We start from the raw sequence: 22,402 nt of genomic DNA on the forward strand, positions 1-22,402 counted from the left end.
CATTTTCAATAATTAGTGCTCGCTTTTGCGGGCACTAATTATTAAAATATTTCACTAGATGTGAATATGTCTAATGAAATAAACGTGAATATGTCTAGTGAATATTTCATTAGATGATTAGATGCGTGCCTGCTTGAAAAAAATCTTGGTTTTCCAGATAAAGGATAGGCAAAATTCTTTGGTCTTCTCTCTCTCTCTCTCTCTCTCTCTCTCTCTCTCTCTCTCTCTCTCTCTCTCTCTCTCTCTCTCTCTCTCTCCTCTCTCTCTCTCCTCTCTCTCTCTCTCTCTCTCGGGAAATCATATAATAGTGACAACTCCATGTTGCTAATAATTGATCCATCCTTCGTATGCTTCCTAACAATTTTACAGACCATACGAGTAGTTTAGCGGTATCCATTTGTATCTTCCTAGAACCACTTGTAACCTTTGAAACTGCCTCTTGCATAAGTTCTCCTATTGTTTGCAATGCTTGCCTTGATGTACCCCTTTGCACCTCATACAAGTGTTCCCCTTGATGTATCATCAATCTGGCTATATGTGGGTAAGCAGGTAGGCATACAATAGTACACAGTAGCACCACACATTCTTCTACATATAGGTTTGTTCTTGTAGTAGAAACAAGCTAGAGAGTCATATCCATCCATTGTTAAGCCAGTGAGGGAAGCTAATGTGTGAGTTTGCCACATAGTATTTGAGGTACAATCTTCTATCTTTTAACACATGCAATATATGATTAACATTTACATATTGACAAACTAATGTAAACAAGCTAGAGAGTCATATCATCCATTGTTAAGCCCAGTGAGGGAAGCTAATGTGTGAAGTTTGCCACATAGTATTTGAGGTACAATCTTCTATCTTTTAACACTTGCAATATATGATTAACATTTACATATTGACAAACTAATGTAGAACCCTATGAATAATAGGATGAGTACCTCGCGCCACCCGAGATATTGACCCCCGATAGCTTGCTTGGAAATGAGTTTGAAGACAAATGGAGAACTACATTTTATAAAGATGAGAGAAAGCGGTGCATGCTACTAGATGTCTAGAAGTGATAACAAACCCTACACAAGGAGAAGGTTTCTTTGAGTAAGAAAGCCTACGCTCTTCCCTCTGTGTTTTTGGTAGGCAACGACATATTATGGTTTTAATGTACGGTTTAATTTTGGTGTTGTGTTACACACAACTAGTGCAGGTAAATTGGGATGAGAAACCTAATTGTTTGACGGAGAATAGGTTGTACAACTTAGCATCTAGCTCATTGCCAAATGAAAAAAAAGAAATGATTTTAGAAATTTTGATTGAGGGAGATTCATATAGGTTGAAGGACTTACAAATCCCTAAAAGAAAGTAATAATTACTCCCCTTATTTTCTTGATATATACAAAGCACTGCATTTTGTATGAATAACAATTTCAATGGCAATGCAGCAATTGCAAGTTTGTTTAGGGATTAGCTAAGAAGAGAAGTCATATGGCACGAGATTGACACATAGGGTGTGGCTATCCTTGAAGAAATAACAGATAAGCACAAAATAATTTTTCCCACATACATTTCAGGAGGACCTTGCCGATCTTAAGAGATTGTATCATGGGAAACTGTTTGAAGAAATGGTGGGGTCCTAAAAAAACAAGGCGTGGTAGCTTCAAACTTTACTATCATCAAAGATACCAAGTGTGCTATGTTAGGTATGCAACATTCTAGAAAGCCTACTTACTACTTTATTGTGATCTTATATTCATAAACTAAACGGAAACAATTATATGTAGATAGATTCATAAGTGCCATGCCAAGAAATATATTGCAACTGTGCCTACCAATCATAAATGACTAGCGCGATCCACAACGTGAGAATATAATGAGAGTATAATGTATACGCAGCAATAACTTCGAGACCTTTGGAATGCAGGGATATACAATAGATTCCCATTATTCCTTGACTGTCCAAATGGTAAATATTCCCAAAAACGAGAAGGAGATGTATACTCGGGCTTGTAAATCAAAGCAATCAAAGATGGTATATACTATACAATTAGATATTTTAGTTTCTCTTATAATAGTGTTTCTTATATCTTTTTGAACCATGATTTTTATTGTGAAGACTAGAATTCTACGTGACCAATCGCATGTTTAAGACAAAGGGCAAAGGTCTTACGAAAGATGAAGGGGAAAAAGTGCCCAAGAAGGATGCCAAGAAGGAAGAGAAAAAAGCAAAGGCTCAAGGGGAAGAAGATGACTTTGATGCCTCTGCATCGGAGTATAATGAAAGCGATTTTGAGGATAGTGCAAGATCGAGGCAACCCCAAAAGTTAATGAAGTGGGTCATGCAGCAACACAAGCAGGGCACTCTAACTTGTGATTCATTAGTTATATTATTAAATAGTTCAGATATTAATGTACATGATTTAGATATACATCTCGAGATACTTGGCAAGATGTGAGGGGTTTGATTATTACAGGGTTGGAATACGCTCACATCTTGCAAGATCTGGGTTGCAATATTACAAGGTTGGAATACGCTCACATCTTGCAAGATCTGGACTTATATCTTTTCAGATTTGTGAGACCATCGTAGATGACAAACGGCTCTCCTATTGTCATTGGCATTATGTATCAAAGTGAAAATCATTATAACACAAACCAAGCAATGTGGCTTCTTTGGACACCTTGGTGAATGTGTGGTGTACAATGCAAATTGGATCATACTCTTGTGTAGACATATACCCTCGTGGCCTGCTACCTTCACAAGCATAGTTGGAATATAACCATGCAGTCATACAAAGGAATAAAGACTTGACATTTTCTGTATTGTGTGGATGAATAAGGTAGTGTTAAGTTTGTAGACTCAAAGGATTTGTACACAAAACATGAGTTAAGTGTACTGTGTTGAGAAATGAGAAGGATATATATAGAGAGAGGGAGGATAGAGAAAGTGAGCAGAGAGAGAGAGAGAGAGAGAGAGAGAGAGAGAGAGAGAGAGAGAGAGAGAGAGAGAGAGAGGGGGGGGGAGGGTATAGAGTGAGCAAAGAGAGAGAGAGAGAGAGAGAGAGAGAGAGAGAGAGAGAGAGAGGGGGGGGAGGGTATAGAGTGAGCAAAGAGAGAGAGAGAGAGAGAGAGAGAGAGAGAGAGAGAGGAGGCTATAGAGAGTGAGCGAAGGGAGAGAGAGAGAGAGAGTAGAATATATATAGAGAGAGAAGAGGATAAGAGCAAAGAGAGGATATATATATATATATATATATATATATATATATATATAGAGAGAGAGAGAGAGAGAGAGAGAGAGAGAGAGAGAGAGAGAGAGAGAGAGAGAGAGAGAGAGGGATGGTAGATAGAGAGAGTGAGCAAAGAGAAAGATATAGGAGAGAGAAAAAGGAGAGATAGGGGAGAGTGAGACAAGGGAGAGAGAGAGAAGCAATGGAAAGATGTGAGATGGTTGGAGAGAGGAGAGGAGAGGAAGGAAGATGGTAATAGATAGAGAGAGAAAGGGAGGAGCAAGGTTGGTGGTGGAGGGGGCTGGGTTGGGGCTAGGAGGTGGTGGAAATAGTTAGAGAGAGAGTGTTCAAGTAGAGAGAGAGAGGGTAGCCAAGAAAATCTCCCTCCATCGAGCTCCCTCGGTGACCATCGCCCAACACTATTCGACATAAGGGCTCACGTATCGGAACTTCATCACTTGTCCAGGCATCCTTTGCCCCATTGCGCTTACTTTACAAATCTTTACACTGACATCTACACCAAGGGTAACCCTCATAGTAGTTTTTTGACCCTAGCTTAGTGTAATAATGTCTGTTGCATTTTTGGAACTTTATCTCAATGTGTAATTTTGATTATGATAAGTTTTTGGACCATCGTAAGTGGTTACATAACTTAACCTACACACTCCAACCAGGGTGTATTGCCCGATAAACCCAAGAGTTTTGGAGGATAATCTTGGTAGAACCCGAGAGTCAACCACACTTGTCTACAAAAATGTACTATGTATACCCCTTGTGTAGGCAAATATAAGAATACCTGGTGCTTGGATTGGTAAGGTGCAATCGTGTACTTGATCCACCACTTGTGGTGGAGCCTCTTTGTGGCACTGAAAGCAAGTCTCTAATCCGGAGCTATCAAGAGTAGAGGGTCTTGATCTTTTGGGTTTAGAATGTTTAGATCTCTAGAGGGCATGGACTTGAGATGGCTACATGGATAGAGAAATGAAATGAAATGAAATGATATATTAACATCTCTAAGAGGCCATAATGGCCTAGACCAAAACTGAGAGTACATCTAAAGTTGGTGTCTCATCAAAGAGAACAAGACTTAAAAGTACAATAAACTGATTGTCCTACAATTATAAGAACAGAACTGCAAGACTCCGAGATGATACTGAGTAGAAAATACTGGAAAATGTATATCAGGTAGATCCATGTATGCTGATCAGTTGAAGTGTTGCCCTCTCCTTAGATCAGTTGAAGTGTTGCCCTCTCCTTAGATCAAGTATCTCCGCCATTGGGCTGTAAAAATGGAGAGGTCGTAGAAGATGGTTGGGATGCCGTGGTCGGGATCAAGGTGGGCGTGGCCGACGAGCACGACATAAGATAACTGCTCAATCAGTGGTGACTCCCTGGGAACGTGGTCGGTGCTCTGATGGCCCAATGGAGGAGGTATCAGGAGGTGTGTGGGCTGGGTTGCTGGTGCTGGTGCCAAGAAATCTGTCAGGGTCCTCTGTCTAGGTACATCATGGCTCAGCCTCCTGTCTGCCGAAGAGGGTCTCTCTATGTCTCCTGAGCTCAAGTAGAAACAATCCGAGGCATCTCTGATCCTCAAGCTCCATGACCCATGCATAACGGCCCAAAACCCTCTCGGAAGAGGCAGTGATATCTTCCTCGGAATCTCATAATAGACTGTACATCGGCAAATGTAGTGTTCCTCTGTCTCTACCTCCTGGTAGCATAGCTGACAAATGCAGTCATCCACGATATGATGCACATATCGCCCTGTCTCAATCCACAGTTGGTGTGATGAGGTCCGGATCTGTCCAATGGCACAACGTATCCCATGTGATAGGTGTACATCCATGTATGCCGGGCGGGTGATAAAATTATCCGGTGAGAGGTGTAGAAAATGGCTCTTGTTGTAATGAGTCATTTTAGTGCCCAAGGGCTCACGGGGGCTAGTCCATGTCCTCTCTGTGTCCACTCTGATGATATCCATCCTGATCACGTGGTTTTGCTCTGAGCGGGTGAGATCCATGGACAATCCAAACTGTACTGAAAGGGTGGTAGTGCCTCTATCCGCAAACCATGTAGGTCAAACCATGATCTCATCTGAGCGTACCAACAATGAGTATCTCCATCCTCTGCCAACTGTATGGATGAGGTCAATGCCAAACGGGAGTACCTGAGGGAGCTCCCATAGCCACTGTAAAAAGGTAACTGCCTGGAATAGGGCCTCGGTTACTACTGGTGGGGCACCCAGCTCAGCCCGAACAATCTCATGTGGTACTGATGATTTGCTCCAAATCATGCGGGCAATCATCATAATCAGTGGTCTCTCCATTTGCCTCCATCCCTTCATCTGTCCCTCTCTCTGAGATTTGTGATGTATACTGGGCCCCCAAATTGGAGCTCCATACAGGAGGGTCAGTGTGACAAGCGTATCAAATAGCCACAATTTGGTGCGTGGCTCCTGAAACTGTATGTGTGCACAGTGCCTCTCAAGTGCCCCCAAGGCTGCATGCCCTCGAGCTAATCTAGCTGCTGTTGCTGCCTCCTTCAGGAGAAATGCGGTCCTGTGAAAGTAACTCCCAAGTAGACATATGACCTGACGTACTCTACCGGCTCCCCTCGGAAAGTGAACTGAGGCTCTGATCTCGTCACCCATGCCTGTGTGGTGTTAAACACCATAACCGTGGTTTTCCCAAGGTTCACTGTCAGATCTCTATCCGCACAGAAAGCTTGTAATGCATCCAGGTGTCTCTGTAGTCCTCCCGGAGAGTCCGATATTAGAACAATATCATCAGCATATAACAAGATGGGTATCAACACCCCTGCTAGAGCAGGCATGTCCTTGGGCCTCCCAATCTGTCTACATAATCAGAGACTACATCAATGTACAGTCCAAAGAGGGTGGGCGATAGCGGGCATCCCTGCTTCACCCCTATCGTGCTGGTCACCCTATCAGATAGTCCGCCTGGCACTCGGACTCTGCCTGTCACACAGACTCATACAAAGCATATATGCCCCACTGCATATCCTCGGGTACCTCAATGTCATGCAATCTATGCATAAGCTTGGCACGTGGTACGGTATCGAAGGCTTTGCGGAAGTCCACAAAGCAGCAGTATATCCTTCTCTTCTATGCCTTGCCCTCTTTAATAAGTGCCCGAAGTGTCAGTATGTGATCCAAGGTAGTAAATCCTCTCCTGAAGCTAGCCTGTCCATGTGCTCGATGACCATGCCTCTCTGCCCATCGGCTCAGCTCCGACTCCAATATAGAACCATATAATTTGGCCAAGTAACGACCAATCATGATCGTCGTGTAGTTGCCTGGTACCATGGGGTCCCCACTCTTAAAGAGTGGTACAATGATATGCTCTGTCCAGCTTATCAGGAAACCCTCACAAATGGCACAATTAAACACATGTACAATGAGCGGAGCCAAAGTGTCTCGTGCATATGAGAAGTGCTCTCCCAACTAGCCCATCATGATCCTGTGCCTTTCCATTATGTAACCTGTCTATCGCATCTAGCACCATCCGCATAGTAAAAAAGGTGCTGCTAGGCGGTCTAGCTCCCACCAGTGGAGGGGGGTGGGGGACTATCCTGGTGCATCATATAGCTCTCTAGCATAAGTATGCCATGCCCTCCCAACTATCTCACGTGTAAACTGATATCTCAAGTACCTAGGTAGATGAGTGGCTGGCCCATCTCTCGGGGATCTACCTACTAGTGTGAAACTCAGGTATGCATGATCGGCTGCTATGCCAATGGGCCTACTGGAAATCATGAAACCCTGCACATTAGGTATCAATGAAGGAGATCCCACATCAAGTAGTCCACTGTGCTCGCTCCCCTTTAGAGTTCCAGTGTGTGAGAGCATTTGATCCTTGCCATCTCAATAAGCCATTGTATATGACCAACCCATGTGCACTCCCGAGTGTGAGAAAATGCCTGCCATAATCTGTAATCTCCCCCTCATCCTGTGCTGATCTCTACAACCGTACATCCTCTGCCGTGATCTCGCGGTACATAGCCTCTTGAGTATCATACAACTCTGTCTGCTCTGTGCCTGTACGTGCATTAAAGTCTCCCAATAGTAATATGTCTCCCATGCTGGCAAACCGCATGATATCATCATATAGTGGTATATAGGGCGACTCTCCTGATGGTGCAAACCTGATGGGTTGGGGGAAAGTAGCATACGCCAGCCCCTCTCTGCATATTCGGACCCACATGTACCTCGCATCTGCATCTCTATGTACCACATGTATTTTGTCACGAAGCTCCTCCCTGTAAAGTATTGCCACTCCTCCCGATCCTCTAGTACCTCCCACTGTGCGTGGCTGAGGGCGAAAAACTGATTCCCATCTATAACCCTGGACGTCAGGAAGCCTCTTGTTTGTGCACTGATGGGTCTCCGTATACATAGCAATATCACTGTGTCTGAAAGTATCCTCAAAGTATCTTGCATCTGTTCTAAGGGCTCCGTTGCAATTCCCACACCGTGAATCGCAAGGTCTCATAGGCCGCGCACCGTCAAGCGGGCCTCCTCTCCGTAATGATGACTCGGCCATCTCTGTATACCGCCCATTTTCCCTCTTTCCTTGCCTCAAGCACACACGGCATGTGTTCCTTCCGGTGTGCTATCTATGCCGGTGTAAGGTCCTCATCCAAATAAATCTTTTCCCCCTTTAAGGGCCATCCTTTTGAGAGGAAGGCCTTCTTCTTCTCCAAGTCACCAAACCTGATGATCAATATCTTCGCCCTGGTTTCATCTCTGCCTACTCGCCATGCTCCGGTAATGGGTACATCAGTGGCTCCAATTTTTGTTACAAGAGCTTTTGCATCCTCTTGGGGATTTCCCTTATCTTCCCACCTAACTACACGTACATGTAAGGCACGTGCCCGTCTCTTGGCTTCCTCTTCCAATGTAGCATTCATCACCTCTACTTTATTAACTGGTGTATCCTTCTGTTTTTTTACTACTTCAATCCATGGGTTGACTTCCTCAATTTGTTTCTTTGTGGTAGTGGCGATTTCAACCCATGAATGCATTTCCTTCTCACCTGCAGCCACTTTTGCCTTACATGATTCCAAAGTGTTTTGCATTTCTGTGATGTCTTTTTTGTGGTCAGCCATACATGTCTTCAAAGTGCCTTCGTACGATGCAACTATTGTGCCAATCTCTCGGAGCATGTCATTCTTCCATTTCTGCATCTCTTTTTTCATTTCCGTGTGCATGGGCTAATTCCATTTCAACCCGTACTTGGGCTTGCATTTCTCCCTTCAATTGGACATATATCTCTTCCTTCAGCGTTTCGTATATCACTTTCCTTTGGGCATGCATCTGCTCGGTCCATTCCTTTTCAAGCTCCTGTCGCATGGTGTTCATCTTTGTCCTTATGTGAAGCTGTAGCTCCTCATAAAGGGCCTCATCTCGTCGGGCCATCTTCGTAAACCTTCATGAGCCAGGGGACATGATTCCTTCCCTCTGTCTTCTGCGGTAGGCATTTGGTGCCTTCGTGGGGGTGTGAAAGGTTGTCTCACCATCCTGTTCCCCCTCTAGTGGTTGAGACATGTTTTCCCCTACTAGTTGTTGCCTTGGGGGCATGAGCAAGGGTGGGTGGGAAAAGGGAGGCAGATGTTGTACCTTCTGCCCGACTGTACCTCCTACACCTTACTGTTTGCACCAATGCAGCCTGCCAACAGGCCTCCAGCCATCCCTTCTGCACCTTCTGCAACTACCTGCAAACCAGGCGCCTCCTGCAGTTCTATTTGCCTGTAGCCCAAACTTGGTAAGCACTTGCGCGCAGAAGGTGTGTGTGTCTGTGTTATTGGTGTTTGAGTGAGTGCTATCACCGTGTCTGCTGACTATGCAGCGTCGTGTTTGCTTCTGTGCGCTCACGTCTACAAGAATATCCACCAACCTGGACCGCACATATGGTGAAAACAGCAGCGAGGCAGGGCGAACACCTAGCACTTGTTGCCCATCGCTGAGCGCGCCCCTTGCTGTGCTGTCACTTGTGCATGCCCATTACGCTGATGTTGGTGTCGCATGTACCCAGCTATGCTACGCCAGCAACGCGAAGCGCGAGCATGGCAAGGTTCACGCCAGGTTCACGCAAGGTGCACATATTCACGCCAGGTGCCAGGTTCACGCTAGCAGTGCGAAGCGCGAGCAGGGCAAGGTGCACAGGTTCACGCCAGGTTCATGCCAGGTTCACGCCGCGAGCAGGGCACGGTGCACAGGTTCACGCCAGGTTCACACGAGGTTCACGCAGAGAGAGATGGCAATAGGTAACTATTAATGTGATGAAATTATTTAACGAGAGAGAGAGAGAGAGAGAGAGAGAGAGAGAGAGAGAGAGAGAGAGAGAGAGAGAGAGAGAGAGAGAGAGAGAGAGAGAGAGAGAGAGAGAGAGAGAAGGTTAATAGTTGGCTATTAATGATGAAATTAATCAACTTGAGTTGGCTACATGGATGTGTAGAGGTAGTGCTTGTGCTATTGGGACGACTGTGCCATGTTGCCTTGAATGTCTTTGGACAATCAAAATACGAGAAAAGGAGTCCAAAGAGATTCACAAGTGACATTAGTGTTATAATCTTAGCTCATCTTGCTACTTCTTTTGATGCTAATAGAATTATCTCAAACATTGCTTTTAGCTTGGTCATGGAAGCTACCTAGTGTTGGATTAAGAGCCCTTCACCTCTAAAAGATGACTGAGATGTTTTTCCTTTAGTGCTCTCATTACCTATGGAGACATACATTTATCCTCTTCTTCTAAGGGGAGATGTATCTCATCACCTATGGAGACATACATGCTCTTATTATCTCTAGAGACACACATTTGTCCTCTTCTTTCAAAACCTCTTTCCATCATTAGCTTTGTAATGGAGGTAGTTATGTGTATGTGTCATTTAGAAACGTCTCTAGATAGGATACCTGAACACTAGAAATAACCAAAACCTTAGAAATAAAAAATAGTAAATCCTAACCCTAGAGAGGATCATCACATAAATGCTAGAATAGGTGGATACTCAACCGTTATCAATCCCTATTCTAGAAACACTATGGACAAGAAATCTTAAACATAGAACATGAGATGGTTAGGGAAGGGGGAAGATGGAATATCCCCCCTTCCCTAACAGGATGGCCAAGAAGATTACCCTACTTGTAGATGACTACTATAATGGCAAGAAGATAGAAACAATTAAAGAGATAAGAATTCTATTCATTCATGCCCCAAATGAGTGGGCAAAATGACATTGCACTGTGTTTGTGTCATTGTATAAAAAGGGTGCAATTTTGCATTTTTACTGTCATCTTTCTTAATGCTAGGTACATACAAAATATCCTTGAGAGGAATTTTACCAATGCCTTTGATGACAGCATTTTTGACACACATGACAGTGCCTTCCTTAGGTGCATTTCATATAAAGAGACAAACTACCCTTTGCAGGACCTGCTTAGAAGCACCATTGGCAAAGTACCAAGTATGTTTGGATTCTACCATCGACATGCATTCCGTGTGTTTGAAGGGTCATAAGAATATATGACCACAAATGCCCAATTAAATTGAGCTATGTTTACTAACTCTTCGAAGGGTCATAAGCATATGTGACCACAAATGCCCAATTAGATTGAGTAGTCAATCAATAAAAGATGATGGATTGGATGATTAGAGGGGGACAATTTGAGGACATCAATTGGATGATTGCAAATGGGAAACAATCGGATCAATCCTTAACAATCAGACTATTGTAATTGAGCAGTTAATCTTTTCCAATTGCAATCTGACTTTTCCAGTCACGCTGTGAGGTTGTTGGGTGCGGGCCTCTATAACACCACCAACAGGCACATAAGAAGAAAACGCAAAGGGATCAGAACTGGGAGACGCTAAGATCCCAACTCCAAGGGCACCAATCAACCCTGGTCCTATCCTTAACCCTCCATCTTGCATAATCGAACACATCACCTCTCCCCAATTTGATTTAGCTGACTACTCTAGCTGTCCTCCCAAGTCAAATCTAACCTCCAAAATCTGTAATCTTCAGTCCTAACCCCTTAGCTGACCTCAGCTGATACCCATTTGACTTGAAAATCTCCTCGTTGACTCTCATCTATAATCAACTGCTATGTCTGTCACCTGAGTCGGATGCTTGCTTTGTTGATTCCAGTCAGATATATGTCTGCCAAGCTCCCAAATTGTCCTCCAAGCTCGGATCTAACTTCCAACACCTCTGATCATCCACCTATATAGCCCAACCTACCTCCTCTGACATCTAACTGGCCTGAATCCTCCCTAGCGCACACACAATTGACTATACATTGAATCAGATGCTGACCCTGACCCTAGTTCAATACGAATTCTCTAACCTCAAACCCACAACCCCAGGCCCTCATTGAACACTTGGATGACTCTTTACTGACCTTCTACTGACATCTGTCTGATTGACATTTGTCTGATTGACTGAATCAGATGCTGACCTTGACCTCAGTCCAATACAAATCCTCTAACCTCAAACCCACAACCTCAAGGGCTCACTGAACACTTGGCTAACTCTCTATTGACATCTATCTGATTGATTGAATCCAACTCAGTCAGTCTGACACACTGAATCAGACTAATTCAGTGTGTCAGTCTGATTCAATCTGACACACTGAATGAGACTAATTCAGTGTGTCAGTCTGATTCAGTCTGACACACTGAATCCGACTCAACTATCTGAAACAGACCCAGTTGATTCAGTTGCCTCAATTGAATTAGACTTCCTCGCTTCTGTGTCCTTTGACACTCTTAGACCATCAAAACAATTAAGCCTCATAAGGATTCAAACCTATGGACTCTCAACTGACTGCAGTTGACTCACACCTGACTCTGAATTCAACCCTATGGACTCTCAACAACTGACTGCTGACTCTGAATTCAACCCTATGGACTCTCAACTGACTGTAGTTAGCTGACTCACACCTCATAAGGATCCAACTCTATGGACTCTCAAGTGACTGTAGTTAGCTGACTCACACCTCATAAGGATCCAACTCTATGGACTCTCAAGTGACTGCAGTCTTATAAGGATCCAACCCTATAGACTCTCAACAATTGACTTAGAAAACACTTACACCTCATAAGGATCCAACCTTATGGATGACTCACACCTCATAAGGATCCAACTCTATGGACTCTCAAGTGACTGCAGCCTTATAAGGATCCAACCCTATAGACTCTCAACAATTGACTTAGAAAACACTTACACCTCATACGGATCCAACCTTATGGATGACTCAACACCTCATAAGGATCCAACCTTATGGATGACTAAACCATCTTCATATCCACAACTTTAAAACTTATAGATACCATTGCCACAAACAGTAGGTCTTTCTCACACTCAAGCTAGCATTTAGCTGACACTCAGCAGCTACAGTTGAGTAGGAACTAGTATGAGCCAAGTCTCTAACAGAGATGTCGCACAAAGAACCTAGGGAACACACATCCTAGACGACTTTCTAGTCTTTAACACACCCTCTGTCTCTGACCCAAAAAAATTGCACTGGTCTTCTCTTCTGCAAACTTGAAAAAATCCAACAGGACCTCCAGCCTATAGCCTCAACCAAGAAAATAGACCTGTTAAGAGACATCTCCACTACAGTCTCTCTCTTACGCTCCTCCCTGGTGGTCTCTCTAGCTACACCTCTTGGAGAGTCTTTCGAAAACTACCCCATTCTCCCTTTTTAACTCCTCACTGCCTTTCTTTCTTCTAGAATGTTGTGCCGCTCGATTCCTTCGTTCGCCCCCATGCACTTTCTTCTCATTTTGCACCTACGCCTTTACACTTGGCTACCACATGTCATTTTTGCCACTTAGGATCCTCTACACACCATCTTATATACATTTCATCTACCTATAAATCATGTTAGGATTGGTCTCGATATTCTTCTCAAATATTGCCCATTGTCTCTTTTATGCTCCAAACTCTTTTCTTCCATAAACTCCTCCATACAACTAAGGCACCATCCAACATTTCAACATCCTCATGGATCAAAAGGGTATAACACCATCTTCCAAATACATCCAATTGAACTGATCCACCCACTTGATCAAATACTTGCAAACAGTCTTCAAACAATCTCAGAGTCCTACCCCTATAAAAAGGCTACATCATTTCTGCTGACATGTGTTGGACTGAATCCGACTCAGCTGTTTGAAACAGACCCAGCTGCCTCAATTGAATCAGACTTCCTCTCTTTTGTGTCCTTTAACACTCTTAGACCATCAAAACACTTAAACCTCATAAGGATCCAACCCTATGGACTCTCAACTAATTGTAACTGATTCATAGCAACAACAATAGCAGCTGACTCTAAATCACCATTTAGCCCACCAACCCATCTAACTGCTGTTGTTGTGATTGCCCTCTCTGACTGTTGTCAGACCTTACCCAAAACCACTTCCCTCCAAGTCAGACAAACTAAAGCCATCTTTCTACACCTTCAGCTGATGATATCTGATGCTTAGCTGACCTTATCTGACTCTGTACCTTCTCCTTTGATTCTGATACCTTTGATTTTGATTGAGTCAGCACTGACTCAGCATCAGCTCCCCAGACATCAGACTGACACACATAGAGGTTCAATCTCCATAAACTCAATCAAAGCAATACATTTACCAAAACATCAAACCAAAAGACCTTGTATCCATTTATAACTTACACAAACCCAACACTCTAGCTTCATCAAATAGACAAAAAACATATTAATGTCTCAACATTCCTATGACATGGGTGAAAAACACAAGAAGAAAACACTAAAAAGCTTTAGGATCCTCCATATAAAGACCTTTGCAACCATTCTCCACTAAACCATCTTCACATCCATGATTTCAAACCTTACAGATACCACTGCCAAAAGGAGCAGGTCTTTCTCACACACAAACCAACATTCAACTGACACTTAGCTACAGTTGATTAGGAATTGGTTTGATCTAAGTCTCTAACAGAGATGTTGCACAAAGAAACTAGGGTGCACACATCCTAGCCGACTTTCTGGTCTTCAGCACACCCTCTGCATCTGACCCAAACAAACTGCACTAGTCTTCTCTTCTGTAAACTTGAAAAAATCCAACAGGATCTCTAGCCTACAGCCTCAACCAAGAAAATAGACCTCCAGGAGACCTCTCCACTACAATCACTCTCTTACTCTCCTCTGTGGTGGTCTCTCTAGCTACACCTCTTGGAGAGTCTTTCGAAAACTAACCCATTCTCCCTTTTCAACTCCTCACCGCCTTGCTTTCTTCCATAATGTTGGGCCGCTCACTTCCTTTGTTCGCCCATGCACTTTCTTTTCTCATTTTGCACCTGCGCCTTTACACTTGGCTGCCACACGTCGTTTTTACCACACGTCGTTTTTGCCACTTAGGATCCTCTACACACCATCTTATATACATTTCATCTACCTATACATCATGCTAGGATTGGGCTCAGTATTCTTCTCAAATATTGCCCACTGTCTCTTTTGTGCTTCAAACTCTACATAATTGAAATTATTGTTTTGCTTGACTGTGTGAGGTAGGAAAGTTGTGGCTACACCACCACCTGTAAAGCTATGAAAGCTACAAGCTTTAATGGAGAGCTTGGAGATGCAAACCACCAGGTACAAGCCATAATACCTACTCTAATACCGCTGTTGTGGGTTAAGGGGGACCAAGACCACACACACAGATTGAGACACACGAGAGAGCAAGAGAGCTGGAGTAGTGCTTCTGGTGGATACATAAATGTGAGAGGTAATAGTACAATGCTCTAGTGTACTTAAGTACCAAGGCAATCACAGAGGGAAAAAAACCCTTCCCTACAAAAAGGTAAAAAGTGTGTACAAGCAAGTCCATTCATAATAGAGCAACCACGAGAGTATACACAACACGTGCAATTCCACAACAAGTACAAGCCTTTAAGACAAGGCATGAGAGGGATAACAAGGTTATGTATTGGATCTCATTAGTGTGTCTAATTCTTTGTTGGTAATATACAGGATGCAATGACACCTAAAGCTGCATGGGATACCTTGGTTAAGTTGTACAACACAAGTACCAAGATGTGGTTAAGCAAGAGATGCATAATGTGCAAAGAAATAAGCTATATATCAATGATTACTCATTTTAGATTAAAGGGCTTGTATATGCCCTAGCCTCTTTTTGAGCACTAGTTGATGATTAATCATCATTAAAGATTAAAGGGCATACAGATGTTTTTGCCTCTATTGGAGCACTAGTTAATAATAATGACTTGGTGTCAGTCACTTTGAATAGGCTTGGAATAGACTATAATCAATTTTAAACATCTATTCAAATTTGAAAAATTTCCCAAAATTTTAGGATCTTATAACCCTTCCCAAACTCTCAAGATTTTATAGCCCTTCTAACAGTGAGGAAATAAACATGATCATTGAGGAAATGAATGTTGGGAATAAATCATTCTCTAGTAATGTACGCAAGAGAATGCTTTCTATACAAATATAGATAGAGGCAGAGGTAGATCTTTATTTATAGGCCGAGGTGTATGACAATATGGAAACATGAGACATGAACAACAACAAACAAAATTCCAATTCACAAACATGTGGAAGAGACCACTCTAGAGGTGGATAGTATAGAAATCAAAGTGGAAATAGCATAGTGTGCTATTATTGTGGCAAACCAAGGCATATAACAAAGGATTAGTATCAAGAAAGAAGAATGACATAGAAAGTGAGAAGTTTTGCAACAAGCTAAAGATAGAAGTAAGCAATTTTTTCCAATACAACATGTGCTTAGTTCTATGTCTGCAAATGCACCAAATCAAGAGATGTATGATATGTCAATTTAGGTGTCTTTAACCACATGACCAGCCATGGTGAGTGGGTCAAACAATTAAGAGATTGAAAACCAAGGTTATATCAAAACATGTGATAAATCACACTCTATTAAGCATGTTGGGAAAGTCCCATTGTCTATGCAAGATGGCAAAATGAAGTATCTTGCTGATGTGTAGAAATAACAAAGAACCTATAATCTTTTAGGAAAATGATTAAGCATATGTATATTGTAAAAGTTGCCCATGCATTAATGAAGGAGAAAGGGATGCCTCATTATTTTTGGGCTAAATCAATAGCAATACTGTAATTTATAATATGAACATGCTTATTATTACTGTTCGTGGCATGATACACATGAACAAAAGTTTACTTTCATGTGCATTACTTATGTACATGTACTAGACGAGGTGAGAAGTAAGTTGGATCTCAAGGAAGAAAACTGTATATTCATTGGTTATTCCCTTGAGCAAAAGAATTATAGATGTTGTAACCCCACATGTGAGAGATGCAAGTGAACATGGATGTTGTGTTTGGTGAGATGAATAACTGGTACACACGCGAATGAAGTATTCTATAGTGGCTAAAGCAAAGAATCAAAAGAGTGTCTTAAATGCTCAGCAGCACAATCATAAGCCCTTAATGGACTAGGAGAGCTCTCTACTAGTAGTGGGTCTATTGTGAGACCTTGGTCAGGTAGGTTAAGGAGGAAGAATGTTAAGCATTTTGATGTGTGATGTGTTGGTACTACAAGTGCTGAAAATTCAGCAAGTTCACATGTGGATTGGCCTTTTACTATACTTGATATTTTAGAAGGTCCCTCCTTTGCTGATATGGAGAGACTCAAAACACAGCCTTGATAAGTTATTTAGGATCCTGACTGTTGTACAAAGAGCCAAAGCAGTGTTGAGAACACTCGATAGTGATCCAGGTGTACTACACAAGTCTACTAGAGTTAGATATCTAGTGGACATGTTGAGATATGTTGGGTATACATACTAGAGTTCGATATTTAGTGGACATGTTGGGTATACATTCAATCATTATGCATATATGGTCAAAGCTATATTAGAGGTAGATCCTACATGTTTTAAGGTGTCACTTGGACATAACCATTGGGAAGATGCTATGGATGAAGAGATGGTTGCATTAGATGTTAATGAGACATGGGAAGATGCCATGGATGAAGTGATGGTTGCATTAGATGTTAATGAGACATAGGATTTGGTGCCTTTGCATTAGATGGTAATGAGACATGCGGTTTGGTTCCTTAACCTAAGGAAAAGAAGGCAATTAGAAGTGGGTCTATAAAGTGACGTGTAATTTAGATGGTTTTGTTAGTAGGTACAAGGTAAGATTTGCCAAGGGATATGCACAGACATATGGCATTGACTCTATGAGGAGACATTCAACACGGTTTGCTAGGATGGAGTTATTGTTGTTATGGTTGGAGCTAAGAAATGGTCTTTACATTTAGTTGGGTGTAAAGAATGGTTGTAGCTAAGGAATGGTTTTTACATTTAGTTGGATGTAAAGAATGCATTTTTACATGGTGATTTAGCTGGATGTAAAGAATGCATTTTTACATGGTGATTTACAGGAGGGACTTTACAGGATATGAGGATCATGCACACCCAAACTTTGTTTGTAGGTTATGCAAAGCCTTGTATGGCAGCTTAAAGGATACACCTAGAGCATGGTCCAACAAGATAGGGGAGTATCTTATCTCACTATGTGGATTTGCCAAGGGATATGCACATACATATGGCATTGACTATGAGGAGACATTCAACACATGATTGCTAGGACGAAGTTATTGCTATGGTTACAGCTAAGGGATGGCTTTACATTCAGTTGGATGTAAAGCATGCATTTTTATATGGTGATTTATAGGGTGTGTCTATGGAGCAAGCATGAGTTAGCGAGCAGATTGGGTTATCGACAACTTACTAGTGCGTGAACGAGCAAGAGTGAGGCAAAAGATGTATGGATATGTACAAATGTAGTAATTAATAATACAAGAATACTAAACTACCTACATTTACTAACATCAAATAACAAGTTGATCATGAATTAACAAGCAATTTATAAAACATAAAAAATATACCAGGTGGTAATACTAAGGCAAGAATAAGTAACATTATAGCTCTAGTTTTTTAGAGAATCTGAGACACATGGCATTTCATGATAACTTCAAAAAGTTAAAATTTCTACCACATGGAGATGCCTATGCTGGTATTTCTACCATCACAAAATAGTGCTATATTAGGTATTCCTAGTCTACCAAAAAGGAGTACGACATAAAAGGAGGCAAAGGAACTTTGGCCTAATGTGAAGTGGAAGGGTAGCTCCTTGCAGCTTTTGTGAGCATGTCCTTCAAAACATGTTGAGCTATTTTTTCTTGATGGATGTGCATACTATTATTCACATCATCTTGCCCAAGCACCATAAAAACACAAATTATATATGCTTGCAAGTAAGATATGTCTTCTTGTCATTTACCCTTTCTATAAATGCACCACATGAAGAGGGGGGTTGCTTCTGTATTATCACTTCAAATGGTGGCATCCCCTTCTCATCAGCATCCTTTGTTTTCAGATAGAACATTTTTGAGACACCAGCCTTGTATACGACTCCACCAGCAATATCTGCTTTCATGTCCAATGCTTGTTCAATATGTTCAAATGCAACTTTAGATATACCTCTTATATAGGGAAACTTATGGCTTTTTTCCCCAAGAAGGTCATTGTCACCGTGTGAAGTTGTGGATGTTGGGAGATCCTTAAGTGAAATACCAATATCAAAACTTACATGAATAAGCTTTTATGCTTCCCCAATTTTCAAGGAGGTGCCCTTTGCAATGGGCCATACATCAGGAACATGAGGGGGTGGATGTAAAACTAGTGTTCGAATCTTACATGCATGTCTCACATCAGTATTGCTGCAGAAATAGTACATCTTATGTTTTGTCCATTGTGACAACTAACAGTCACTTGAAAAACAAGGAGCGACATCCCCACCTCGCAAACTGCACATCACATTTACGACCCTTTGCCTAATGATGGCACTTTACCCTGCTTGTCTTTGGAACTCTCCTAATAGCCCACTTTGTATCATGAACTTATTTTTCCTTTCTACTACTTGTTTGTCTATACTACAATTAACAGCATTTTCCTCTTCTCCTTGGTGAAGAGGTCTCTTTTCTCGGATAGTCTTCATCTACCCCTTGAATTTTATCGTGTTTATAAACATTAGAGTTCCCATTACTACATCACCAACTATTCGTGAAGTGGCTCTAGGAGATGGGCTAGTCTTTTGTTACTGTGACCAAATTCTATCTATTAGCATTTGAAGATCAGGCCCACTACCAATGTATTTTTCCTCCATGAAAGCTAGTTGTCAAGCACATTGCAAGATTGCATTTATTAGATTTGTTATACACAAATGATCATAGAGGCTAATTATGTGCTTATAACCCTATCCTACTAGCCAACTCCCATGTTTTGATTCTGATAGATTAGTCCTGGGCACCAATGCATTGATTGGGGGATCCCCACCCTACACACACACACACAGGATTCTTAGGTCTTGACATGATCTTATTTTAAGAAGAAAACATATATCTTATAAACAACGAAGAGCTTTTATGCACATGTACAAGAAAGTGTCCCCAGTGTCCTACCCTAAAATGCCACCAACTGAGCCAGCTATCAAGTTTTGTAATGCTCTTATCTGCAGCTTTACTTGTTTCCCACCAAGCATGAATTTTCTGAACTGTACAAGAGCATCATCTTTTGTCTTGCATGTCCTCAACTTTTCATTTGTTCTGAGGGTTTAAAAGAGTCTGCTACTAACACGCAGAGGAAAGGGTACCTGCATCAGCATTGTCACTTAAGTTGTATGGTCAGGTATAATCATTTCTAAGACAACTACTATAGGCTTGCAACTATTAGCAAAGAGCCTCTAGGGTGATATCTTGATCAGATAAGTGTTGCCTAAGGGTTGGTAGATGCCAGAGGACACCTGAGGAAAGGTCCTTTTTATGTTGAAGGCTTCTGAGTCAGCCGGCTCTGTATATCAGACGGTTCTGAGTTAGAATTCAACAATTCTACATGATCTGAGAGCGCATTTGGTTAGCTGAGGTCAAGAGAGGCAATAAAGTGAATGATCAGAGTGTGCTAGAGGTGTGAGGAGCTGACCACGGGGAAGACATTCAAAGGTGGCAACTAGACCTGAAAGGGAGGTTGGGAGGGTTTGAGGTGTCAATAGAGTCAACTGGAGGAGGTAGGACATGTGCAAGTCTGGCTGGAGCCCTTGGGGGGTTGGGATTTTAGCATCCCCCAGTTCTGATTCCTTGTCTTTTCTTCCTTGTGTGCTTGCTAGTGGTGTATAGAGGCCGCCACCCGGAGACCACACAACGTCTTTGTGTTGTGAATAAATGACAACTAATCCCCTTGACTTTCTTTCTCCCATAGTTGATGTGCTACTCTGCAGCCCAAGCAATCTCATTGTAGATTATAGTTTCCCCTTGTTAAAGCTCATGTGCAAGACTTGGTCTTGTGCCACATAATATTCTTGATTAAATATGTTCAAGAAAACTTATCCCCAATTAAGGCTTAAGAACTTGAGTGAAATGCTAATGATAAACAGAATGAGGATATCCATACTCTTGCTAAGAGCTAGTCTTAGGAGCTCATACCATGTTAAAATTGAAAACCTAGGGTGGCTCATGCATAGCCATACACATATGCTTCATGCTTGGCTGTCATTGATTGCCTTCCCACAAGATTTGGGCCTACACATGCCCCATGCTCCCACATGTCTCATCCTTGAAACTTTTTCGATTATTTTATATAATATTTACCCCTAGGATTACCTTAGGCTAGGACGAGGACCATAAGATAGAGATTATCGCAAGCAATACTCTACCTTGCAAGGCTCCCTATGGAGTGAACCAAGTAGACCAACAAGAAATCTAACAACAGGTAGAAAACATTCTTGATAGGAAACTTATTAGACCCAGTAGCTCACCCTATGGGCAATGGTACTTCTAGTCAAGAAAAATAATGATTCTTTCCACGTGTGTATGGATTATAGGGACTTAAATAAGATAATCATGAAAAATAGATATCCTCTCTCTTTCCACCTGTCAATGACCTTCTAGATAAATTGAAAGGGGCTAAAGTGTTTAGCAAGATTAACCTTAAATCTAACTATCACCAAGTCTGCATGGAGGAAAGTGACATATACAAGACTGCCTTTAGGACACAAAGTGGTCATTGTGAGTTTTTGGTCATGCCCTTTGACTTGACCAATGCTCTTGCTACTTTTAGCAGGATCATTGATGATATCCTTGTGTTTAGTACTAACATTGGAGATTATGAGAAGAACTTAGAACAAGTTGTAAATTTATAAAATCGATTCTTTCTTAACCTTGAAAAGAGTAGCTTATTTTAAGACAAAATTGAATATCTCTGACATATTGATGTGTTGTAATCTATAGAGATTGATCAGCTTCAATAGATCATTGCTAAATCACAAGCAAACTAGAGGCCTAATCATATGAAATTTAAATCACACATAAGGACTTCAAAATAATTGTTCGATTCACATAGGTTTTTTGAAATCAATTAGATACAAAACATAGACAGAGGAAGAATTAATTCAAAAACATATTATTGAGTAGCTTACATGGTAGCTGGAGATAGGTCTTTTATGAAGATGGGTGGCTACTTGGAAAGTAAGGGGTCCTTCATTGTTTCCATCCTTGATTTAGAGGGGAGGAGACACCCCTAATAGATGAGAGGAGGGACTCTTGGAGTGATGCATATAAGACTATGAATGATAGGTTTGAGCAACTCTTGAACACAAATGCAGAGTGGGGTCCATACCTTAGAGGCAGAATGATCCACATACTTGATGGAAACAATCGCCACAAGGCATTCATGGATTACATCAAAAGAGGCGAGTATTATATTATAATTGTTTATGTCAATGGTCAAATTTTGTCTTTTAATTACTATAATTATGTTCTTGATGCTGCAGAATACCAAAATGATTTGTCGATGCACTTTAGTGTTGTTTGTGATTTTGTTCAGAGCAAGTGTGTATCCTTTGAGTTCTTGTAATACCATAGTCAACTATAACTTTTTCTTATCCTTGTTACACCTATACAAATGCTATTTCTAGTATTGGGAGAGATCATTGTCCATGGTGGTTAGACATGGAAAAAAATATAGTAACAGATGAAGAGATGGATCTATATTATCAACAAAATTAGTTTATATTACTTCTACGAGCACAGCCTAAGATTACAGACAAGGTAAGTGAGAAACATTTGTCTTTC

This window comes from Cibotium barometz, chromosome 14 (assembly GCF_041138505.1).
Source record: "Cibotium barometz isolate CiBa-2024 chromosome 14, ASM4113850v1, whole genome shotgun sequence".
NCBI lineage: Eukaryota > Viridiplantae > Streptophyta > Polypodiopsida > Cyatheales > Cibotiaceae > Cibotium > Cibotium barometz.